This window comes from Ambystoma mexicanum, chromosome 4q, assembly GCF_040938575.1.
Source record: "Ambystoma mexicanum isolate Mex_15411 chromosome 4q, UKY_AmexF1_1, whole genome shotgun sequence".
Classification (NCBI taxonomy): Eukaryota; Metazoa; Chordata; class Amphibia; order Caudata; family Ambystomatidae; genus Ambystoma; species Ambystoma mexicanum.
In genome coordinates, this window is record NC_090928.1 from 1,066,927,799 (window position 1) to 1,066,954,914 (window position 27,116).

General features: G+C 44.1%; 1 protein-coding gene across 6 annotated transcripts in view; it reads right to left on the reverse strand.

Annotated features, from left to right (window-relative positions):
* Positions 1–27,116, reverse strand: part of SUSD4 (sushi domain containing 4) — a 478,536-nt gene that overhangs the window by 224,477 nt on the left and 226,943 nt on the right. The gene's annotated exons all lie outside the window — the stretch shown is intronic.

Here is a 27,116-nt window from a genome sequence, read left to right on the forward strand (position 1 = left end):
CCTTACTTCTGGTCTCTAGATGCTCTGTCAGTCACCACTTCTGTTGCTCTTCTTCCTCCGCCTTTTCATTGCCTCCTTTCCAGTGTTCACTTGCTCCGTAATATGTCCGGGTGTTGCTTGCAGCATGCAGTGTTCGTGCACATGCATGCATGCATCATTTCATGCATGCAGTAGCTCACCATGCACTGAGGCATACAACACAGTCCGTTTTCCAGGAAAAGCCTGTACCTTGAAATCTCAGTGACCGCTGTCCTCAGAACAAAGGTGTCAGTGCTAGAACTTCAATTCACAGAACAATAATGCTAAAATACTTCTATATACTCACACAAACACACACACGCAGTATTATGTACTAATAGATATCAGTTAGTGGTCTCTGCTGTATATATTATGTTTTCCGGTGCAATTACACCGGGCTGTGAGTTGCACTCCCGGAAGGCTATGTTCAATTATTATCCGCCAGCGTCGAGAAAATTAAAAATATTAATTTATTCTTTAAACATAAAATGTACAATCCCAGATTTTTCGCCAGAGAATCTGGAGGCATGACGCATTTCGCTAGGATCCCGTAGCTTGTTCAAAATATATATATATATATATGTATATATATATATATACCAACAAAATGGTACTTCATTTATCAAGGACTGTGTCAGATGTGTACGAATTCAAGCTTGTGACTGCATATTCTACAAAGATGTCGGCATTGCGGACGAACTCTCATCATACAATACACTCTCGATTGAAAAAACGATCTAGCATGAATTAAATCCTTCCCTAACAGCAACGCACAAGAACCTGCTACAGCGATACACCCATAACCTTAAACAGTACTTAATCATTCGGACAGAGAGAATGAAGAAACTGGAGCACACCTGCATAAATCCCAAATGGTCCAATGATAACTTCAATCTATTATGCATAGTACCTCCTTTAACAATGACACCACACCCACAAATCTAACAATACATTGATCTTCCGACAACGATAGAACAGCTTTCCCTCAATGTCACTTGTTGTAGAACCGGGAAAGCATGTGCTCTTTGACATGAAGGTCCCAGCCTTTATCAATATTCCCCTGCTAGTGTGACCAATCGATTCCCTTCCCTTCTGTTCCTCACAACATTCACCTTTATACTCAGTCTAGATCGTCGACACTCAGACGTGGCAGTCACAGAATTAACAGTATGGAGTTTCACCAGGGGCACAACGCCTGGGCAAATAAGCCACCAAACGTCCAGGATCTGACATATTGTCATACTTTGGCAGGGCATTTTCAATAGCAAAGCCAACAGGAGTATGTTCTTACGTGGGGATTCTACCATACATTGGCAGAACTAGCGTGTACATGTTTTCTTATAGTATCATTACTGGCATTATGCAAAAATCACACAGAAGTATGTTCTTAAATAGGAATACTGGCATCTATTGGTGGAGCCACCATGGAACAGTATGGGCAAAGCCATCTTGAAAATGTGTTTATGCTGGCATATATTGTGGGCAAAGGCATTATGAAAAAATGTGTTGGGGAAATGCTCCTGTGCACTGTTGGTGACTTGCAGCTATGGCATTTTATTCATGAGTTGCCCTACACCACCAGGTGCAGACTGTCTGGCTATTTACCCAACTCACTCAAAGTGTGCTGGAAGATTCAGCATTGTAACCTGTTATTAAAAAGAAGCTTCTTGTGCGGTGGAAGTGAGAGGAGAGAACCACCATGAATCCCTCTTTTTAGCTCTGGCATATCTGTGGGAAATATTTACACCCCTTCAATTAAAAAATGGACCAGTCACCACTGGTGAAGGGGCTGAAAAAGCATTTCAGCATATGGAGACGTAGGCCTCACCTCTCCCACAGCATAGCAACATGAACATGTTTCTGCTTTTAGGGAAATGCCCAATATCTAGCCCTGATTTGTGCATCTCATAGATATATCCCCAGAAGCTTCTACGGCGGCCAAGTACACTAGGTGGGATCGTAGGAGGTGATGTTTCAAATTATTATGAACCTCCCCCTAATTGCCTGTTTACATAAACAGTCCCGACTTCTCCCTTTTCCCATTCATAGGATCTTCTCTTTATTGACCGATGCATTGATTTAGGGGAATGTGGTCAAAGTGTAATTACCAAATAAAATGCACCTTTTCCACAGGGGACATCAACTGTCCACAGGGATTACACCTTTATCATTGTACAATAATGGGGTGCCACCTCCTTTTCACTGGCTGTATGTTTCAAAGTTATCTTCTATTTGCAGTATATCATCCCAGTTCCTAGTGGAATATGCTCAGTAGGGACCCCATTTATGTCAAAGCTTCAAGGAGTATCCAAAACTGGAAACCAACTGCCTTGAGATGCCTTGCTCTCTATTTAGTTCAAGGCATAGTGCAAATGTAACTCTTAATTAGACCTCATATGCTGGCATAAAAGAACCTTGGTGCAAAAGCTACAGCATGATGAGGGTGCTCTGAGGAACTGCCGACGTGCATGCAAGAACCTATTGGGGACATGCTGTACAAAATCTGTATGCATTCAATCCCACGCCTAACCACCATGCAGGACATTTGTAACCCCAGTAGTAGCAGAAAAGGGAAACATTCAATGTTTTAGGCAGTTGGAGTTTCCAACTGCTCAAATTGGCAAATGTCAAACTGAAGTAAGAACAGTGATTTGCAACCGCATTCTTCTCCACATTAAAATTACAAGTGCCCTTCAGTTGAGACTGACCGCACTGGACAAAGTATATTTCATATAAATTAAACTCATGTTTACTAAGCCAACTGTATTGTGGATTGATTTAGGGGCTGATTCATGGAATTATTTGTGTCGAAAAACGGGGATTTGTGCGCCATTCTGCCCGCAAATCCCCGTTTAACAAATGTGGATTTGCGGGCAGAATGGCGCACAAATCCCTGTTTTTCGACGCAAATAATTCCATGAATCAGCCCCTTAATCTCTGTAAAGTGCAATCCCATTGACATTTTTTAAGCAGAAGGTTTACCATATGCACCGTCAATTATTTACAATATACGCCATTTCATAAAAATTAACTTTAAACAATGTTCAAATTAAAGTTTGCGTGCCTTCAAAAGTAAAAGAAAAATGAAAAGGTCTTTGAAATGCTTTAAATAATGTATGTGTTAAATTGACTTTGTTTACAATTGGAAGTGGGACAAAAAGCATTGCCATTGCATTGTCCCTTTAAGAACATAAACTTTGTTCAGATCTATGACAATACATAGCTTTGAGGCACGGTTGCCAAGGCAAAGAGTGCTTTATATGGCCAGAGGTCAGCCACCTGTCAAGAGCAAAGCCTATCATCAATAATTAAATATACCGATTAGGCTGGGTTGCACACAACAGCATACACAGGAATCCAGGATCATCTAAAGAAAAGAAAAATAACTCCAAAGTTGTTTCTCATGGTATGTGCTATCGTGCAACTTCAAAAATCACTGGATAATTTCATAACGAAGGTTTTGGGTCCAAAGCGGACTAAAACCTAGCACTATCACATTAACAAATATTTTGGAGATATAAAACGAGATATCACTGGTGGTGTTCGCAGAGTAAGAGAACCAAAGTTGAAAAAAACTATCAAATGATCCTGCATGAAATGACACTGGATGGGTACATTTTGTCAGCCACATCAGCACAAACACAAAGACATTCTGGAGAGTTCTGCCATTCTTGGCGAGTCTGCAGATAGGGAAACCTGCCTGACAGGAGAAGTGCTGGTGTGGGATTACACCTTGGCAATAGCTGGAGGGTCCCCTTAAGAAGGCCTTTCGTCAAGAGGAAGCCTGATGCAGAACATTTTGCCTAAAAAAAGTAGATTCCTAGAGAAGGACTTTGGAAGCATGGGACAGATTGGAGGACCAAGGGGACTGGGTGAAGTGGCCTGGAGTTGCAGATGTCCTACCTTTCCTGGGCCTTTGTACAACAACTCCCCCAGTGCACACTATTGACACATAGCTTTGGGTGTACTTATTGCCAGAAAATGAAATCCCTCTCTCGCTCACTCTTTCAGACTTTCCTACTCCTCTTGCTCTCTTCTACTCTCATCCCACCTTTGATCTTACTGGTATTTCCCGCCCTCAACCATTCGCTTCCCTCTCGCTCAACTCTCCCCTCTCAGTCTAACCATTTACTGCTTCTCCATAACTTCTCCTCCTCTTCCACAATCTTTAACTCCTCTCTCCCCATGACCTTCCTCTACTTATATGCGGCCTACTTCAACCTCCTCTGTCCCCACCCTTTGGTCACGCACTCTCCTAGCTAATGTCCCCCTTCATACACCAAGTTCTCTATTGCCCTCCTACTCTCACTTCCTTCTCCATTTCTCTCTCACACTCTCTTCCAGCCACCCGCTCTCACCCACAATAACTCATTGAAGACCTTTCATCCTTGTTTTGTCTGGCTGAGTTTTTATAGCCCAGCCTGTGCCATGTCAGTCCTCCACGGGTTCCTACTGGTTGTTGTGGTCACCTGTCTTCCTCTCCCCCTTTTTGTATGCTGCTGCGTTCCTCAAGCTGGAAGGGAAAAATCAACTCTTGCTGCATGGGTTTTTCCCACCATGTAAGTTTGTAAGAGTTATTTTCCCATTTTCATCTGGCGAAGCAGAGGATGGAAGCCTCTGCTTGACTGGGTGGTGATTGGAAGCAGCAATCATAGTGTAGTGTTCCATTTTTTCTGCAGAATCCAATCAGGATCCTCTTTGCTGCCGCCCAGAGTCTTCTTGGATGAGAAGTTCTTAAAGAAAAAGAGAAGAGACGTGGCCAGAAGGGAGTCTGCAAGGCAGTGTGGTCAAGACAATGGCGAACATGCTTTCATACCATACACTTTCACGGACGTCAGGGGCTAGACTCCTCCCACACTCCCCAGCGCCCTCACACCACCTCGGGGGTAGGATCAGCTCTGGCAACTGCTTTGGTAGGTCACCTACCCCGAGGCTGGGAGGGGGTCTGCTCCCCTTTGACAGGGTCAATATCCTGACCCAGTCACACCACTTACCAAACTTGGAGAAGGACCACCTGCCCTATTGAAGTCCATCTCCTGTGAGTAAACAGCTGATGCCAATCTTCCCATCTACTATTGTATTTCTCAGTCTCGGAATACACTAGAATTCTTGTTCTCCAGCTTACTCCCCAGTGCCATCACCGAAGCTTCAATGTTATGCAATGTTGGTTGGACCACTCTTAGGGCGTCCATGAGAAGAGACATGTCATGGGAGAAAGCCGTATCAGGCCCCCCTCTCTGTGATCCAGGACTTGTAGGAGTCCTTAACACGAAGGGTGTGCTCCTGTTCTCCCGGAGGGAGGGAGGGTGGGGGATCATAGCGGTAGAAGCATAAAAGGAGATTGTTGTGCTATTTGCAATGTTTAAGGGAGTTAATCTCACAAGTCAGCCCAAGAATCCCAACATCCATCCAGGCCTGGTATGTTCTGGATGCAAGACCAGCTAACAACTCCCTTTGATCCCACTCACCTCTCGAGCCCCCTTCCTTCTTACACCACAACCGTCTTAAAGGTACACAAGTCTACAATGTCGGCTCACCAAAGGTATAAGTGGTTGTTTGTGCTGCCACTGCGTGTTTACCACTCTCCCCAAGATGAGCAGGACCGCTAAGTGAACACCTGTGAAGGAACCCCGCACACAGAAATCGCTCCAATGGGGTCTGCCGCCCCGCCATCTTGTGGTCGTTCGTGGTAAAGGGGGAGCAGCCCAACAATGATCTCCTGCAGGCGTGAATCACGCGGGAACGTTAGCATGCCGAATAGCCAAATTCGGACTTTTTTTAAGTAGCAAGATTAACTTTCCTGTTGTTGAAGTTTGCTCACACTGGATGCAGTGCATCGGGCTGCAATGTGTGTTTGTTCTCCGTATTTTCCTTACTACTGTTGCAGGCACACTAATAGCACCTGACCTGCCAAGAAGACGTTTAGCTTCCCCTCAGCACAACGTTTATTCAGCAAGGATAAGCAGTTGCGGGACCAGTGTTATTGAATTACCAGATAATAGTGTGCTTTTTATATAGCGCTTTAATCTAAAGCGCTTTAAATATGACATATTTTCTTTTCCTGTTATATTCGGTTTGAATAACCTTTACAAAATAGAAAATAAGCAAGTATATATCTTACATGGGACATATTTACATACATTACTATGATGTTATGTTTCATACAATTTATAAAGTGCACACACTATACACCAAACCATCAAGGATTGGAGACGCCAACACGAAAAGTATGTCCAATAAGAAGAAAGGTTTAACGTTGTTGCCTAAAACATAAGGGATTGCTTTCAATATCTTATGATTCTGGCAATTGATAACACATGCTGCACCAGCAATTATGATCCCACATGTGAGTGTTTTGAATAGATATTACACGGTGTGCGTCTAGTAAATCGACTCCTCTCTTGCTGGATTCATTTCACAGGTGACAATAGCGCCACCCTATGTAACTGGTTGTTTTGGAGGCAGTACCCAACAAACTGCAGACACGTTTAACCCCCACCCTGATGAATGCTGATCAGAATTCATTTATTTATGGGTTGTTTATAATGTGCCTATACACAACGTGTACAGGCGTCAATATAGAGCTGAAACCCGTCAATGGATTCATAGATGTTGGAAAGCATTGTGACACAAGTGACCAACAGCCTTTTATTTTAGGGGTTTCTAAGAACGGACACTAATGGCCTGATTAGGAGTTTGACAGTAAAACATCTGGCAATCGACAGTATGATCATTACCGTTACCACGCGCAGTAACTGTGACCATTCCACGCGGTTATGCGTTCCCTGCCAAGCATTCAGTAACAGAAATAATAATTATCTGATGCAGATGCAGGCAGAAACAAAGAACGGACATCTGTCAAACAGCACACTGCTAGCAGACACCACAGGATTACAATCCATTGAAAATATCGCAGGGAGTAAGACATAAAGGGAAAATGACCACCTCCCAGGAGTAGGGATGGACGCTTGAGGAAATCCAAGTTCACTGTCCAGGAGCTTGACAAGGAAGCACACAGGCCCTCTCATTTCCCACACGTGCTCAGCGATGGAGGCAGGGTAAGTGACAAAGTTGCAGCTGTGTCTGAGCATCACCATAGCAAAGACATCAAAAAGAGGAGGAGGAGTTACTCGAAGAGCCAGGTACCTTCCATAATATCCACACTCCGGCAGGAGTGCATGGCCACCGGGGGCTCGGCGCCAGATCCATTCATCACAGACCTTACTGGAAACAGTGAGGCAGATGTTGGGGCAGAACTACAGGATGCAGGTGGCGAGGACAACTCAAGGAAATTACTTTGGGTGAAAGTCGTGCATTATCGCATCATGTATTCTGGAGGGGCGGACCACCTAGGCGATAAGAAGAGCATGGCATAAGCTACATGATCACTATTCAACAAACCTATATGCAGAGCTCTTGGATTTCCCCTGGTCATACATGGGACAGTAATATGATGTGTGTACATGACATACCTGCTCACACATGCAGGACTAATGTGCAGAGAGACATTCTGCAGAGGACGACATGGCCCTAATTTATAGAATAAATATGAATATCTAATGCTCACTGTGATGAATGAACTTCCGGGGGAACCAGTGGTCCAGGGATGAATATCAGTTTCTAGACCATCAATCAGCCCAACACCTCTAGTACACCAGAAGAGATCTGAACATATTGGAAACACAAGCAAATTATTAACCTCCTTGTCCAATTTTGGTTATGTGGACGGAACGGCAGGCTTATCTCGGCAAGGTCGCGGATCGTTGGTTAGTTACAACACAGCGAAAATACAATTACCCATTTTTTATTTATTTGATTTATTTATTCATTTCTATTGCGCCGGTAACGGTTAAGTCTCGGGGCGCAGATACATGGACACGAGTGAACAAACATTAAAAAAACGAGACAGACTATGTGGTTATTGAAGTGTCTGGGGGGTGTCTCTGTTGATTTTAGTTGAAGAGATGAGCCTTCACCATTTTACGAAAGCGTAGGTAGTTAGTTTCTTTCCTCATGTTGGTGGGCAGATTATTCCAGAGGCCTGCTGTAATGATCGGGAAAGATTTACCCAGTCCAAGATTTCGTTTGTGTGTGGCTACCGCAATCTTGTTTTGGTCCGTTGATCTTAAGATACGGCTTGGTGTGTATGTGTGTATTTTAGATCTTAGGTAGCCTGGTGCCTTCCCATGAATACATCTATGGGCTAGCCTGAGAGCCTTGAATTGGGTTCTACTTTCTACTATGAGCCAGTGCAGCTCTTTCCTGGATTTGCTGATGTGGTCGGATTTGGATTTGCATTTGATAATCCTGACCGCATTGTTTTGGATGGTCTGATAGACTTGTAGGTATTTTTTGTTTACTCCTACCATTAGTGCATTGCCGTAGTCCAGGCGGGATAGAATGGTTGCCCTGGCCACAGTAGCGCAGTTGCTCTCAGAAATATATGGTCTGATCTATTTTAGGAGTCTTAGGTAGTAGTTACATGTTTTTTTAATGTATTGTGTTTGTGCTTCGGCTCCTAGAGATGCTTCCATCATCATACCTAGTGTTTTCACTTTGTCAAGTACCTTGATCTTTGTTTTTTCAATCTGGAACGTGCTGTAATCTGGAGAAAGAGAGTTTCTGGCCTGTTGGGACCCACAGACCATCAACTCAGTTTTCTTGCCATTCAGGCACATCCAGTTTAAATCCATCCACTGTTCAATGATATCGTATATCCTGAGTAAGTTGTCATTATCTTTTTTTGTGGTCCCCGCTGAGTTCCAACACTAGCTGTGTGTCAGCAGCGTAGTTTGTAACGAAAATATTTACGTCATCTAATATATAGCATAGATATCCGATATATAGGTTGGAAACTAGGGGTGACATGCTGGCTCCCTGTGGGACCCCGCAGAGTATCTCTCTTTCCATGGAGAAGTTGTCTCCCCAGTGAACCCGAGATGTCCTGTTTTTTAGGACATTTTGCTATATGTGGGTAAGACTACACATGAAATTAGACAGCGTATATCTGAACACAGGAGCTGTATACGAAATAGAGTGGCAGATAAACCGCTAGTTGAACACTTTGTCAAAATGCAACACAAAAATACAGACATGAGGTGGTTTGTACTTCAACACATTAAGACCAACATGAGAGGAGGCGACATTGGGATAACATTGCATCGCATTGAGCAGAAATGGTTCCATACCCTGAATACAGTGCATGATGGTTTGAATGTTTCGGTAGAATGGAACAATTTGATTACAAAAAAGTGACTTCCATATGAGGGGCCAATATGAATAACAGATGTGGTTATACTTTACAGCTGAACATTGCTCTAAGGGGTATATACCGAGAATGTTACACAAAATGTAGGATTCGGATTTACTGTATTTGTTCTCCTATTCTTTGCATTTGCTTGACTAATGACTATTATGTACATGAAAACAAGGTTTTAAATGTCTAATTTTGGAATATATAATTGTGTTAGGAAAAATATGGTAATGCGAATGCTATGAGCTAATCTATTGGTACCTCAAAGTCCATGCTGAATAAGTGCTATATGTAACATATGAAGGGGTTTAAATGATATGTAATAGATTCCATGCCAATGCAGTAAGAAATCAGCTGTTACAATCACCCACTTGTTTATATTGAGAAATGTCGAAAAATATTGGAATGTGAATGCAATAAGCCAATCTACTGGTACCTTTGAGTTCATGGCTATCAAGTGCTGTACGAAACCTATGAAGGGGTTCTAGATGATATGCAATAGGTTTTATCCCATTGCAGCAAAAAATATTTGTTGGAATCATCCACATGTTTACATTGAGAAATGGACCCAGTTCCCTAAATTAGGGAGTCGGGCAAAATACGCTTTACCTTTTGTTAAGGTGTTTTACATGTGGCGCGACCATGCGACATACTGGCCTTTTGGCCATACAGCAGGTTACGCTGTGACATATGGGCACGTGCATACCTTGTTGTGAGTCCCGGGGCTGATCTAGACTGTAGGTTGGTCCGTCTGTAGTCCTTTTTTAGTGTTTGGAGCACCGTTTAAATAAAGTAGTCCTTCACCTAGGTTTAGCCCACACGGATCTTGAGCTGCGTGTTTGCCGGAGCCGAGCAAGTGATTACAGCTGTGTTAGAACTCAGTCTCCTTACTTAAGCTAAACGCTAGGTGTGTTTATGTTAACATGTCGTTGATAGCATGCCCGAGAGGTATGCGAGCAGCCGTTATTAATATTATGAACAACACAAGTGATGTGGCGGTTTTGATACCGGGGGGTCAATAGGAGCAAGTGATTATGGTTTTGGAACTTAAACTGTTTATTAAAAGTACACTTTGCAAGTGCTTGTGCTAGCACGGTTTTGACAGCATGCCCAAGAGGTACGCGAGCAGCCATCACTAACATTACTAATAACACAAGCAATGTGGTGGAGTGACTCTGGAGGGTCTATAGGAGCGCCGTGTATCCCACAACATTTTGTCTTGATTCATAGACATCTTTCATTTTCTTGAATATACGGCGTGCGGCACGCAACATGTATGGAGAATTAGCACTGAGGGTTAGTGGATATGGGGACCGCCAAGGGGTCTTTTCTCCACAGAGCATCTTTATATGTTTCATTTCCCATTTGTATGGACCTGCACACACGGTGACATAGGCTATGGGTAATGAGGTGCTACTGGCATTAGATGGTGAATTCCCATTTCCTAACCTTGGGAATATGAGAACAAAACATCTGGTTCTCAATACGGGTATTATTCGTTTCCCCTGTAGCACCGTGAATGGTCTATTGAGTCGGTTATTCCTACGCCGGTCTGAGAGAGATTGGTTGGTTGCGACTCTTCGGTGAAGGATCCCGGGCCGCACCATGGGTGCATGTAAGTGTTTTTCATCTTCATGATAGAAAATAATGGGATTTTAACATTGTCATGAACACTAAGGTGTGTGTTTATGTTGGTTCCATAGGTACAGTATTTGCACTGATTCCAAAGGAGGATTAATGTCCACTATCCAATTCACCTGCCCTCGATTTGGAACTTGGGGGTGAGTAGGGACCTGTGTGTTGATTGATCTGTGACACATTGTGACATTATAAGTCACTGTTTTCTTAAGAAATAGGGATGACACCTTGTTTTTATTATTGTTTTTAGATTTGCTACGGGCCCATACTTGTTAAGAATAGGGCGAAGTATTCTTTCTTTGCTCTACGTCCTGGAGAAGGTCTCCGACCGAAACACGTGTCGACGTTTTTTTGAGAGTGTTATCTGACCTAATATGGTATCGGATATATCACGACACCTAATATCAGGGACTGGGTCATTGTCCAATGTATTAAATGAAGGGAACTGGTATAATCATACTTCCAATACCTACTGATGTATGAAACACCACAGGTGTTCTTATTGTGTAAATGGTTGAATGTGTCTTGTATGTGGTTTTGATTGTTGGTATGACATTGTTTTTTTATCAATTTTTAGGATATTTAGATGATTTTTTCCTGTGATGAATTTACTGAACAAAATTTGAAATGCATTAAAACTAAGTGTCATCCCATTCTCCTGATCCAATCTTGGATATAAGTGAACTGTTTTTTAGGAAAGACATTATCCATTTTTTTGTTGCTGGTGAACAGCAGGTTATGGTCTAGCAGATCAAAAGCTGCACTGAGATCCAGTAAGATAAGGAGACCTGCCATTCCCTTGTCCTTGATGCTAAGCATCCATTGATAAAAGGGACTGACCAGTCAAGGTTGTGATAAAAATATCTACTTTATTATTATTACAACAGACAGCTCTAGCACAATACAAAATACAACCCACCCTGTAAAGCAATGCACAGGACAGTTCCAAAGAAGGAAAGGGGGCGCACTCTGGATACTGACAGGAGGGTAGTCGGTAAAGTAATTAATTACAATAGTTCAAGAATACTTGGTTTCAACACAAAGGGAGCAATGGGTGTTAACACATCAGTTGGGTCCTTCGGAGAAGGACCAGGTGAACAGAACCACAATGTAACTTGTGCTGTAGATGTTCTTGGTGCTGGACAGGGCCGTGTCGGTTTCAGGGCACCTTGCAGCTTCGTGGACAGAGATCAAGATGGGAGACAGCTGCAGGTATCAGGCTGCAGGCAGTTCAGCGAGCGAGGATGTACAGATGGTTGCAGGCTGGCCTACATGGCCCTCAGCGTCACAAAATATTGTCTTAGTGCTGGTCGGCAGGTCTGAAGCACTGGTCGAGGCATCTCGGATGGCATTATCGACTGCCATGTAACAACAGTTAGCAGTGCAGTCGGTTGCAGCTCGAGGGGCTTGACTGGCTCTAAAATGTCCTTTAAGGCAGACATCGGTAGATGCTTGTCGATGCCCCCCCTAACTTATTCACTGGGCTTGTGGTTGAAACCATGCATATCAAAGGTTGTTGGTGTTTCCTGGTTGCCAGGCCCCATGTGGGCCTGTTTGAAGAATACTCTATTAGTATGCTAATTATGTTAATCCCTGCCACCAGTATGCAGGGCTCTACAAAAGGACAGGGTGGATCCATGAAGCCTTTGATAGTTACCTAGGCTGGCTATGACAGAAGGAAAGTTTTCTTGGCTGTCATATCCCAACTAAATATGACAGTGGGGGCGGAGCCTGTAGGACATGTCCACCCAGAGTGCACAGGTCTATGTGTATGTCATGCGGTGAGCATAGAAAATGTTTCCAGATTAGCCCCCACACATTTTCCAGAGGTTGATCTACCATCACTCAATTTCATATAAAATTTCAAAAAAGCCAGTTGAGCGCACACCCACCCTGCCGATGGTCAGATTCCTCTACTTGCATGTGCTGTAGACCTTGCAGGGTGCTGTGGAAGTCCCCACCACAGATCCCACACTGGCTACTGGTAGACAGTAAGAGGGATCTGAGCTGGAGGGGTATGGTTGTGCCGCTGTATGCACCGCTGTACTCTTCCCCGGTCATTTGGCTGGTACGGTGGGAGGAGTCCCCGATAGGTAAGACAGTGATTTGTCCACCCCTTCACCCCCTCCCTCCGATCATCCCCAATGAGAGTGTGGTTACGTTTAGTGAGAGTTCAGGAGGCCTAGAAGCTGGTTCGGACCAGTTACCTCACTAAATCCAAAAATGAAGTCCTGCTGGCGTCAGCTTCTGCAGAACAGGACGGCTTGCCTCGTTGCTAAAATGTCTGAATTGTTCGCCTCTCCTGAGGTCCCTATGTACAAATGTCTCAGCAAACTTCTGTTTGACAATGTCTCAGTATGTAGATCTGCTATCTGTTGTGCTTTACCTTCTGCATAACCTCTCCTTAAGCTTGCAGGTGACTGGTATGGAGGACAGTGATGAGGGCCGGGAACACCATGGAGCAATATCAGGTTAGCAGACATAGGGTTTTGCATGCATGTCCGTTTGCTCATGTGGAGCAGTGGTGGAGTGTCAGTGTGGCACCTTCAGAGTTTGTGTCCGACGCTTTCCCTCTATTCTTTTCCATGTATGAGGTTCCCAGGGATCCAGTGGTGCACCATGCTGACCGGAGCTGAAGCTTTGCAAAACGCCAGTAAGAAGCAACGGAGCCCATGCGAGACAGCGCTACTGATGGTAACATGAAGCATGCGCATCAGTACAGGCGTGGCATAAATAGTCGTGCCCAGCAATATGGCACCCAATGATTCCTGATCCCGCGAGGCTGCAAAGTCTCTCAAGGAAGTAACAGGAGTCTGCTGCTCTGCACAGTGGTTGTGGGACTGGCTGTGATCACCGCACCCATGTCCAACTTTGCTCCAAGAAGTGGCCTTATGGTGAATCAGGGGGATTGATTTGGTTTGAGTTATGCGGTGTGCCTTGAGGTGGGCCCTTTCCATGACAATATCATCTCACCCCTGTTAATACTCAATGGACACACCCATAACTGCCATATTGCACCCTGCAAAACATGTTGCACTGACCAGCGCATCATAAGCACCACTGCACCATCCACAACAACAGGTAAGAAGCCCCTCCAAAAACCAGCTGTCACTATTTCTGCCAAAGGTAAGAAAGGGAAGGAGAAGCCCTCTGCCCATCCTGCTCAGCCATTCCTACTAGCAGAGCCTGTCCAACCAGCCCAGCCAGAACAACCTTTCCAGCCAATGCAATCCAACCAGCCTAAATAGGCACTTGTGGCATGACATGTGGCTGTGGAAGCAGTCTAGAATGCGTTGTGACTCATTGCTCCTCCCAACTGACGTCCTTGGACATATCTGAAGAACTCATGAAGCCAACCCACACACAACACCTACACATGTAGGCACGGATGACACTGGTGGAGACCAAGGCAATGCAGGTGTGTGGTCAATATGGGATTACTACCTCATGACCAGCACCATGTCACTCCTGCACAACATTCCACACAACCCATGTCAGTCCATATGCCATCCGGGATGGATCCGTCTGATAGACTGGTTGACTCAAGTGTTAGGCCATCATCACTCGCTTGACAGAGATGGAGACACGGATCTAGCAACAGGAGGACCTATCAAAGAAACATCTGAATGTGCTGCAGCACATCAGAAAGGCGGGAATGCTGCATGGCAAAATGTGTGGTCAGCATGTGTCTAGTCTGAGAGAAAATTGATATCCTTGTGGGTGCAAAAACATTTTAAAGCCAACGAATGAGGCTATCTGGCAGTTTGGGGCAGATTGAGTAGTCCATGCAGCAGTTCCATTCTGTGGTGTCAAGGACCCCCATGTCATCAACCTATGAACGCCACAGTTGAAGGTCATAGGCGGCACCTACAGCTGACCGCATTCTCGCAAGCAGACTGTGTGTTGGGTTGACTTCTGGGGTAGTAGGTGCGTTGGGGTGGACTTGTGTGGGGGGCGGAGAGTGGTTGCTGTGAATGACTTGGTGAAGGCGTGTGTTAGGGTGGCAAGCAAAAGACATCTGAGCATCATTTACAATAAATGGTGTGATTGAAACATATGCTTCAGAAGAATCCTGAAAGAGTATGCCCTTCATTCATTTTAGCAGTCAATGGTACAGTTTTGTACGTTCTGTTCTATTGCACACATGCATGCATGTACTCCTTTCAAGGTGACATGCTGCATATCACCTAATGCATTCAAACATGCAGCTAACAGGTGAAGATTTGGAGTTGCAAAGCTACTTTGGGGCTTGCCGTGTCCGAAGACAGCTATTCCTTGTCCTCAGGTTGGCTTGCAGTACACAGATGTGTGTAACCAAGAAAGAAATCAGATGTCACCTCTGAACGGGGAGAAGCCTTGTTACACCATTTGCGGCCTCATGATCAGTCCTTCCCGCACAACATTCTGGGGATGTCTTGCTAGTGGTTCCTCCAACTCATCGCCCTCATCACTTAGGTGGAATATTCACATTGTGTGGCATTGACACATTGGGCTTTTTGCACAGATTATGGGGCAGTCAACATGCAATGATGATGTGGCGAACTTTCTATGCTGTTGGTACTCTTGTTCAAAGGAGGTTTGCCTGGCATTTCGGTGCTGGACTGCCCTTGTGGGTGGGACAAAGACTGATATGCAAATGGATATTCCTCCTTTGTGAAAAGTAGAGTGAGCAAAAAAAAGTATGGCTGCAGACTCTCAAAGTGAGAAATAAACAGAACAGGTTATCATGCCATGTTCTTTGTAGAGAGAGGCGCCTGCTACCTTTTTTGCAACTGTCTATGGTGTATACAAAAGGGCTCCACTCGTTTTCTGGAGGAAATGGAACCTTGATTTGAGGAGTCCAAAAGGCCTGCTTAATGATGCCGCATTTTTGATTGTGGGCTGCATTGTACCACCTCCTCTCTAACCGCTGTGTTTTTTGTAGGATGTCAAGAACCATAGCCAAAGTGGATCTTCAGAATCACCTTTAAGGTAGTGGGTAAATTGTCAACATTTCAATTAGTTCTACTTCATAGACATGGCACATGTATGGTCATGCGTGGGTTGGATGCAGGGTTGCTGGAGCTAGAGGGTGGTCTTGCATCTCAAGCACAGCGCATAACATTTGTGATCCCCTTCACCAGGCACTCCCAGTGCTCAAACCACCTCCACTCACAAGGCACTTCCTGTGCTTAGCCCTCCACCAGGCACTGTGGGATACATTTACCCATTCAGTAGAATTCCGCTCCATCTCCAAGCTGCACTTCAGCAGTTACCAGCAGAATGTCTGCACTGGCTCCTTTTGAGCACCATTACCTCGTATCAACACTGCATTTGCGCCTACAAAATTATGGTTGTGCTGTCTTGCCAAGCACCTAGTGGGCAAGATGGAACAAGGGGCACACTCAGAAAGGCTGTCAGTGTGTTTTCTTACATGCACCAAGAAGAAAATAAAAAAGCAGCGCTGCTTTGCTGCTAGCTCCACATTTCCACTTTGAAAAACAAAATATTTGGCTTTTAAAGGGATGGCGCCCTGATGCTCTTTTTCATCTATTCAAACTTTACACAATTCTGATCCAGGGAGATCCAGCTGTGCCCATACACATTCAGATTGTGCTACAGTAAAAAAAAACATTATCACTGAATGACAGGCTGTGTCAGGCAAGATCTGGGAAATCACCATAAACATTACCCTCAGCCATGCAGGATAACACTCGACTTTTTGCTACAGAGGGGGTCATTGCAACCCTGGTGGTAGGGGGCTAATGGGGCCAGTAGAGCTGCCAGCCCTGTTAACCCCCTACCGCCTCATTACGGGGTCCGCTCGCTGGACCCCGCTAAGGATGCCTGGTTAAACCAAGCGTCCTTAGTGGGTCCCGCGAGCGGTCCAGCATGCTAACAACGGGCCTGTCATTGTTGTTAGCATGCTCCCCATTCCCATTTAGCCCTATGCGGGCTCAAATGGGAATGGGGATGCACAGGGTCTGGGTTCCCTGAATGGGGAACTACCGGGCCATCCAAGGTCGAATGTCCTAGTATTTCCCCATTCAGGGAACCCGGACCCAGTACCCGGATGGGGGTAGCCATGCCGCAAATAGCGGCATGGCTACCTCCAAAGTTGTAATGACCCGCCAAGTGTCCAAATAAACCCTTCAAAAGAAACCCTAGCTCTCTGAGCATATGTCAATTTCAGTGGACCTTTGACTTGAACATACTGTTGTGTGAGAGAAACTGATTAGGGCTGCAAACTATGTTTGGAATCCAGATGGGAGACAAAACCGAATTTGAATGGGACATCCCGGCAGAAGTCAGCATGTGTCAAAATGTGCTTTGCAAACAAGAACAATGCCGGTTTTAAAAATGTAATGATGAACAAGCCCCTGTCCTTGCATACAAATGTAAGGGGGGTTTGGGTAAAATCTAATATAATGTTTTATTTCCACAGACTTGCTTCTGCTTCCGAACAAATTAAAATAAATAAATGCATTGGCTGTACTGGGGAACCAGCCAACAGGTTTCCTGCTCAATTTACATGGACATTTGTGTGCTAGCAACAGGAGTGGCCTTCCCCCAAAAGGAGCCACAATGAATTTCTGGGACACCTACATGTTACCTTTTGCCCTTGGAAACTTTGAATGGCCAAGAGGAAGAAACATCACAGACTTTGTGGCTGGGCTCCAGCTGGACACAATAGAGTTCCAGGACACCTATGTGGTACTTTGGAAGTGACACTTACCATTCACTCCAACTGGGAAATCCCATGGCAACCCTGGGCTAAACTGACATTTGGTGGTAACCTGGAATAGAATTGTCCTAGTTAGACTTGGCTCAAAAGACTATTTTATGAATAAACTTTAAAGACTTAATTCTATAACCGGAAAATGCAGAAATGTAAAAGTTGTACATTTTAAAGGTACATTTTGTGGCTTTAAAACTAGATATTGCAACTGTCCATAGCATGTACGAGACAAACGCCAGGAGAATGTGAATCATGGGAAAAGTATATATGGAGCGTTAAAAATTCATGGAAATATGCACTATGATAATATGTACACATGTTTAAAATTGTGGGATTTTGGGTGAAGCAGTTCCCACTAAAAAATCGCGAAAAACTATTAGAAGGGCAAAATAATGTCATACAGACCTGGGAGTTGGATTACCATGCTCTGTATGAAATACACCCTTTGCCTATGTAATATACAAAAGTGCCACAATTGTACAAATGTGTGATTTATGTTAAGATTGATTTTAGGCAAAAAGGACTTTGGGATGGCTTTGCACCTCATAAAAACGCAACCTGATACTGAGTCTCCTCCTTGAGAAGGCGACTAACATAGGCTGACCTATCCAGTTCTTAAGGGTAGGTCTAGCCTAGTTCTGCCCAACAATAAACCCTGTGATGTCATCCGCCTTATAAATAAGGTGGGAAGCTCACAGAGAGACTCTTCTGAATTTGCCAGCTCCTACATATCCTGATATTCACCATTCATCTTGCCAGATTCCAGATTCTACTGCCAGGCCAGGGCATAGCTGACCCTATCCAGGAAAGACCATTGATCCAGAAACCCCACTAAAAATCCCAATAATCAGGAGGAACAGCTGTGGTACCCTTTTGGGAGTATCCTATGACCAGACCGGTTTTTACCCACTATCTGCATGCCAGCTGTACCCCTGCTATGCAGTGACCAGACAGGCCCAGCTGTTGTTCTGCTATGAGAGTCCCTCGCCTTGCTCTGACAGAGCCTTTGAGTCCAGAACCTGGTTGGCTGTCCCAAATCCCAAACTCAGGTGCGGATTGTGAGTATGTCCCCATCCCATAGCTAGACATAGCCTACCCCATCTTGATACTTTGTCTTTGTCATAGTCTCTCAGCAGCCCCATCAATACCCTGATAACTTGTTTAAAACTGTTCAAATTCTCTGTGCATCCTCTTCTTGATTTCATAGTGTTAGCTCCATTCTTTCATTCACTTCTGTCCTGTAAGTCCTTAGCAATATTTTGATTAAATAAATTAATTTTCCCTAAAGAAAAGAGTCACACTGCATGAACGGTTACAATTGCAGCGTAACTTTTCTATACTTGGGCAGCGTTCCTCTTTTCTAGCCATTAAATTTAGTTTAAGTGAAACTTGTTTTATCTTTCCAATACGATTTTATTTATTTTGTTAACTGCTTTATTTTACCAAAACCGAATTCCATTCACCTTGAATTTCTCATCCAGTTCTTCAGCTATAGTCACTCTCACACCTTCCTATTGTCCCTGTGATGTGCATCCATCACCCAGCCTAAAAACCGCATTCCGATTCGGTTTATTTCACCTGTTTTTCTGAAAAAACTTTTGACATTTAAAACTGCAAAAAGAGTAAATTGCAACTTTTCAACGTGTGATTTTCGCTGCATCGTGTTCGTACTTTCAAGTTGTTTTTTTAACTGTATGCTCTTTGTTGATACCTTGCCTTGTAGTTGCTAGTGTTTTACATTCCTGACACTGTGATAAATCATATTTACCCCATTGATTCAACCGCACATGAATTAATTATTTACCGATTCCGAAAATGATTTACTGCAATTGCAAAGGTTTTAACACCCGGTTTGGCTCCCATTTCGTGAGGGAAGGTCGGATTTTAATTCTGTTTGTTCACCAGTGTCCCGAGTCCATGCTGCTTTTTTGCATCCACTCAGATTCATTCGATTCATAGGGTTTTGAGAGAGCATTTCAGGGGGAAATCTTAACTCTGGTGCCCTCTACCCGAACTGTCAAACTGACAGAAATTCATCTGTGCTTTGGATATGTTTTAGTAGAAGGTTAAGCAAGTGTATTTCATAAGTTTACATTGTAATTATCACCCCATTGGTGATTGCTGCCCAATAATTAAATTGTGTGATTTCATTTGAATTTTAAAATAAATAAATATTGCATTCCCACCAACCGTCCTGGTTGAAAAACTGGGTTACGCTGTAAACGCGCCTCCACAAAACAAAGATCTTAAGTACCAGGCCTGTGTATAAAACGAAAGCTAAATCAACCCCCAAATAGACAAAAAGCAACATAATACAGATTAGCCTTACATAAATAAAGTAATAAAGAAAGAACACTTTCCAAAATGACCACAGTACAGATAAATAGGGCCAGGGAGAACCTTCTGCACAAGTTATTTGTCAGAGTGGAATGACAGCAGCAAGATGAGGAAGTCTGGCTAGGAGAGATGATGCGACAGGTATCCGCCATGATCACAGATGTGTGGCAAGAAGGTAGCCTGTTACATCAAGCCTTAAGGGAGTTCTACATGACTTCAAATCTAAAAGAATAGCATATTAAAATGGATCCAAATCACATCCTACATGTATTTCCACATGATGGTGATGCAGGCGAAATTTGAGGAAAATAGAACTCTGGTGCAAAACCAATCTGAATTCTTAACTCAAATTCAGACTGAGCTAAAACTAGAAGAAGACAAATTGAAAAAGAGACAAGATCCGAAGGTCCAAGTTGAGAACGATATCAACAGTTAAAAGAGGACTTGGCTCTAGAACAGCAAACTAATGTAGACCAAGAGGCCCAATTAAATGCCTTAAGAGTGGAGTGTCAAGAAAAGGTTGACTCTTTGGAAACACTCAACTGAAATTAAAACAACAACTAAAATATAACAGAACCTGCTCAGAACAAATAACCATTTTACAAAATCAGATAAAAAATCTGGAAGAGGAGAATAGCAAATTCATCATTAAAGAACTCCACTCTCAATCAGAAATTGAGGAAGAGCGCCAGAAATTAGGCGTCATAACACAACAAAGGGATGACCTGGCTGAACAAAGGGGCGCTCTGTATCAGGAAAAAGAGGCCCTTTACCAGGGGATGTGCAGTTTAAAAATCAATCTGGGGAGAAGGGAGTCAAACCTTCTGGTGCTGACTGGCATAAAAGAAGAATGTGATACATTAATGGGACATAGGAGACAAATGGAACTCTAGTTAGAGCAGGCCATAGAGGCTCTAAATGTGCAGAAAAGGGAGGTTCACCTCCGACTACAGAAATTTTCTCATTGTTCCCAGACCATACAGGTAGCACAAAGAGATAATGAGGCCCTCTGTGACAAGACCGATGGACTCCACAAGCAGGTGGCAGCCCAAGAACGGGTCATAGAGGCCAGTAAAGTCCCGATAGCCGAGCAAAAGGCTCAGAACTTTGCCTATTATCAAGAGGTAGGGGCTGAGAAGGAAAAGCTAGTGAGGGTGGAGAAAGAGTATGCTAGATCTAATCCAAACTGGAGGGACCCCGAACAGGTAGAGGGGGACAGGGAAAACCCTGATCATAGTATGATGACCGCTGTACTAAGGGACTCAAACCCATGTAATACTTTATGCACTGCTGACTTCATGTCTACTGGTTCATATGAGCCAGAAACCATGAGGCCGTCAGAATTAAATAGGCATAGCATGAAGGAGCCGACAGGTCAGCGCCCCCCCTGAAATTGATAGAAGGGCGTCCCTTTATAGATACAAAAATATAATGGCTGATGTCTCTGACCAGGAAGCCTCCTAGGACGAGAAAGTCAAGGAATTAGATGTGCAGAAAGACTATCTACAAAAGGGACCAGTTGGTTCGATTTGCACAAAAACAGCATGAAATGAGGCCCAAAAAGAGCATTCTGAAGACCTCCACCCAATCAGGGCAGTGAGGGGGATCCTCTGCAAACCATGGAAGCAGGGAGGAGTCAGAAGACTACTCTCCTGTGCGCCACAGGGGAGAAGAAACTAGGCCCCAACATTCTGCGAGCCCCTCCCAAACTCACAGAATCAGGGAGCGCCTAGAAGATTATGAGGGGACTTCAAACAGTAGCACCTATGAGTCTGAGGGCGAATGGACTCAGGTGATGCGGCAAAAGAAGGCAAATAAACTAAAAAGAGTTCTGGTGAAAGACCCCAATAGGCAGATCAAGGCCATTAGGAATTGTATAACACTGTACCATAAAAATGCAAAATATTCTGTCTGGGAGCATTTGGAACTCTATGAACAAATGATGGACACTTTTCACATAAAAGATAGCCAGAATTGTATAGATTATGCCAAATGGACATGCTCTCCAGAGTACTCCAGCTTCTTTGCTGGACTGGAAGACAAAAACCATTCAAGATGGTCCACCTACAAGGCGGCCATCTTGAAGCACTTTTCCACATACAGAAACCCTAAGAGGCTCGCAAAGCGGCCTACAATTTACAATGCGGAGAAGATCAGGCATCACAAGAATTTGTGCAGGAGCTAAAACACGCCTTTGCACAGACCACCAGGAGGGTGCACACGGATAGCAGAGAGTTTATAACTACCTACTTTCATGCGCTCCCAAAATACATCATGACCCAGCTGGTGAGGGATTTTCATGATAAAAGGTCTCTGGGCTGGGTAACAGAGCAGGCTACCCGGATATATGAGGTCCAAAAACCTGCAGAAAATAAAAACCAGGTAAAGAACCCCAAACCAAGCAACCCCCCTGCTGCTGCTAAGGTGGCAGAGGTGAAGATTGCCCCCATTTTGGACCTAGAAATGGAGGAGCCTAAAAATGTACCTACCCAAAACCAGCTAAATCATAGTGCAAAAAGGCCTTCTGGCCAATCAGCAACAGGTGGCAGTCAGGGAGGTAATCCCACCAATGGGACCCCTAATTCTCCTGATTATATAAGTCCCAGATACAAGGGCAACCAACCTTGGGGTATGTATGGACTCCCCCAGCCCAAGGGGGTATCCAACCAGATAAGTACTGCCCCGTGAAATATCCCTCCTAACTTCCCTCAGGAAGACAGTAATCCCCCGAATACTGGGTTAAGCTTCTTTCCCCGGTATCCACAAAACCCCAACCTGCAGGACAACCCTCCTTTCTTTCCCCGCTTTCAGGAGCCCAGACTACCCAAACCAGGAGAGGGGAGGCCAAGAGTGGAGGGTTACCAAAATCCCCAATACCCAAGGTACTCCAGGAGAAGGGATAGTTACCCTTTCCGAGAACCACTGAGGTATGAACAAAGACCCCCGTACCAGCCGGAACGGTTGTCCCAATTGGAGCGCCAGGTTCAGAACCTCACACAGGAGCTTGGTCACAGAACCCTCAGATGAACATGGTGGCTCAGAACCCCTCAAACCAAGGGTCTAGCACTTCCAGAACAATGCCAGGAAGAGAACCCAGACAATTCACCGGTTCTAGAGGAGGTGGCACGGGGAAAGGTCTGTGTAAAACCCTAGAAGAAGCTTCCTTCCTCACCCGTGAAAAGCCCCTGAACACCCAGGAACCAGAACTAAAATCTCTTGCCCCTGTAAATCTGCAACCCAGGGAACAGAGGGTGAGTAGGAGAAATAAAGACCTCAAAAAGGCACATTTTGTGGAGGAAGTTAGTGTCCCCCAGTTTGAAGGGGAAGAATCCTTAGAGGATGCTGGGGAAAAAATCTTCTCCTTCAGGGATAGGGGAATTCCACCCAAAGAAAAATGGGTCCCAAGAGATCTGCATGAAGACTGGGTGGGTGTGGGGACTGATCCAGAGTCACCCATCCCTGAACCCCAGAATTGTCATCCTGAGAAAAAAAATAGTAATAGAGTGATCCTCCCCAAAAATTGGTTTTAGTGATTGCCACCAGGTAAGAGGGGGCAGAACAGAGCTAAGGGAAACAGGGGATTCCAAAATCTCCACTATTTCAGGATGCCAAGTTTTTATTACAGATCCCCAGACTCTGGCACAGAAAACTGTCCAAAACTCCACTGTGTCAGAGTCCAAAATAAAGAAATTGACCACTCAGCTTGCCTAAAATGCCCATTACCTTTGTCCGCTTGAGGAGAAGGAGGGGAGGTTTTATGACCCGGTGTGAGTGCAAGAGCAATGTGCATTTTCTGCACTGGTGGACACTGGATCCCAAGTCACTCTTCCGTCAAAAAAGGCCTTTGAGCAGCTAAATTCAGGAAGTGGGAGAGACACCAGATCCCTCTCACCCCTCTTCCTGGACAACTGCAGAACTTTGATGGGAATGAAATTCCTGATGAGGGGGCTGCGGATTTGGAAATTAAAATTGTGAGACACAAGGTGAAACACCCGGTCATGGTCATGACTCCAGAGGGAACACCCTGTCTACTAGGGAATGACATCCTGCGCAGTTTGTCCTCCCTAATAGACTGTGTGAACAAGGTCCTCTGGACTCAGACTAACAGGCCAGTAAAATTAAAACAGAGTGTCAACCATATTAGTTTAAATGGCACATGCCACATGGTTGAACAGAAGTCTGATCATATTGAGTTTCATTTCCAGAATAATCAGATACCTGACGCTACAGTAATTGCTGTAGGACAAAAAACTGGTGATGGGAACTCCTCTCCATTCCTGAAAATCAACCTTCCTTCCAGTTTTAAGTGGCATTCCACACTGGAAGGAAATACTTTTAAATTGTATACTGATCCCCAATCTGAAGATCCCAATTCTATAGTCAACAGTGATGAGAAACCAGCTCAAAGTTTAGCTGACATTCAGAAAATTAGAAAACAGTTGTTCCTCCCTATTCAGTTAAATGAGGGGAAGTAGTCTGTTCTCGCCCGAGCGTGCATGAACAACGGAAAGAGCATAATGAGCGAAGTCATGTTCAGAAAGCTCCCAAAGGATCCAGCAATTCCCACATTTAAATGAATCGATAAGTGGGAAATGGGCGGGAAACTCCCAATTCCAGACATCTCCTGCCTAGCAGGTGTATGCTCAAAATGTCTATAGGTAACAAAAGCATAGAACAGAATTGTTGGGTCGTGCGAGATGTCCCTGCTGCATTCTATTTAGGCAGTGACATTCTCAATATGTTTGCAATTCATTTGGACCATATCATTTACAATCCCTGGACCCGACTACGGGGCAATCCAATGGGCTTTGATGATTCTGAGAAAGTATTTTGGTCAGCTCAGCTGCTGCCGTATGCAGTTGAAGCTCAAATTGGGGAGAAGGTCACCATCCCAGCAGGGACAAGACTATTCCCACTTGAATTAAAAATTAAAAGAGGACAGAAACTGCAAACTCCTGATGCATATGTACACCTACAACAGCAGGGGTTGGGGTTAAACCCAACACCATTAGTCAATGTAGAACACAACACCATTCTAATATTGATGGATTACAGAGACCCTAGGAGTATCACTCTGGGCGCAGGCACCATTATTAGAATGGCAGTTGATGACCAACTGTTTTCCATGGATCTAGGAAATGAACTGTAAGGACCAATCCCCAATGACTGTTTTGACAATGACATACCACCAGAGAGGATCTTCACCCGGCAAGGGGATAATTTCCTGGTGTACTCTTCCTGCCCTTACGGGGAGGATGAGGTGACCTGTGACATCAGGAAGGATGAGGTGATATTCCAGGTCCACAATGACTGCTTCTCCTACCTGAAACCCTCTGTGCAGGTCAATACTCTAACCAGAGACCTCTCGACACAGCTGGAGGAAGCCGCTGCGATAGCAAAACCCAAAGTTTTTCCAGGCTTCAGGCAAATGGTTGAAGAGCGGGTCAACCTAGCTGATGCCTGTCAGACTCCGGAGCAAAAGAAAAAGTTGAAACAGGTGTTCTTAGATTTTCAAGATCTCTTTGGTGTGGACTCTTATGACTGTTGTCGCACTGAGATCCATACTACAACAATTCCCATGGACCCTGGAATGACTCCTGTGTTTGTGAAGCAACATCGCTTGCCTCTCACATCCATGGAGTCCCTGACAGAAATCCTCAAAAACCTGGAGTCCTGTGGGATAATTCGTCCAGTCCACAGCACCTTTAATAATCCGGTGCTAGGGATTGGAAACCAAATGGCCAATGGAGACTGTGCCCAGACCTTAGGGAGCTCAATAAACGGGTTCACATGTCCCGATGGCCTCTCCCATACATTGAAAAGAGGAAATTGGACAGATATGGCACAACCTATTAATGTGGGTAATAGTGTATTGGATTATTGTCTAAGTAGGAAATTTAAGGAAAATAGAAAATAAATATGAGGTGCAGAGGAGAGATAGGCAACCTTGACACCTAGGTTGCACAAAGTTATAAGAAACAAGATAAATTCCCAATTAAGGAACTCGCGTCCCCTGCACACTTTCCAATGTCTGGAAAACCAGACCAACAATTAGTTTGTATACTAAACAGTGTTTCTAATAATATCTTTTGAAATCATTCCATTAAACCAAACATAAGAAGGTGATTTATTAAACAAATCAACATTCAGGCAAAGTAGGTCACAAGAACCAAAATTAATATTTATTCTTGATGTTGAAACTGTGGATGGCCCAACGCGTTTCGAGTGGTACAACCCTCTTCATCAGGGGCAAATCAAAAATTCTAAGGAAAGATATGTACAAAATTTACATTAGAGTGATATTTTCTGTTAACAACAATTTTGCAAAACAAGTTGTTTCTGCAAACTTCAACTGGTATACAGACTAATTGAATGAGCATAATAAACAGTAGATATCCAAAGTTCTGGGTACATTGACGTAACAAATTAACATGTTTTAACTGGACAGCTATCATAACATTTCTATTAGAATAAAAGCAGTAGATCGGTGTCATGGGATTACTTTATAGACTGTGCTGTGCACAAAGGTGACTATATGATCATGGAATAGATATAACCAGTGTAGACTAAAGAGTAACAGCAGATAGAAGTAGCTCTAACCTTGTGAATTTAGTAAAATATCTTCAAGCAAAGAGGTAGTAGGTCCGGGGAGAGTATCCCAGGTAACCGATGAGACAGTACAAGATGAGCATTGGCAACGGACTCATATCTGTAAAAGAGGAGTGAGTATCAGAGCTAGTAAGAGGGTGCAGGAAGAGAAAACTAAGGCTAAAAAAATAATAATCAACGTACAACTGATGGCGATCTATCTGGACACTGGTTAATACGTATAGTCATGGTATAGTTCCCAAGTTTCTTAGTGGTCCAAGCAGGTGACTTGAAAAACCCAGATTGTAGTCAATATCTTTTCCAATGTTCAGCAGGTATCCACTGTCACTAAAAGAAATAACAATGGGAAGAGTGGAATAAATCTTAGCAGGAAAAAAAATTGTGAAGAGTGTAACTAAAGAGGTGGAGGACTTAGTGGGAAGGAGGTACTGCACAGAGAGGGCTCCTGTGCATATTAAGAATACCTTTGGTAGGTAATATCTTACCTGTTTAACAATAGCGCTGCCAACTGGAGACCGGAGCCCAGAAGTAAAGCCGATGCCA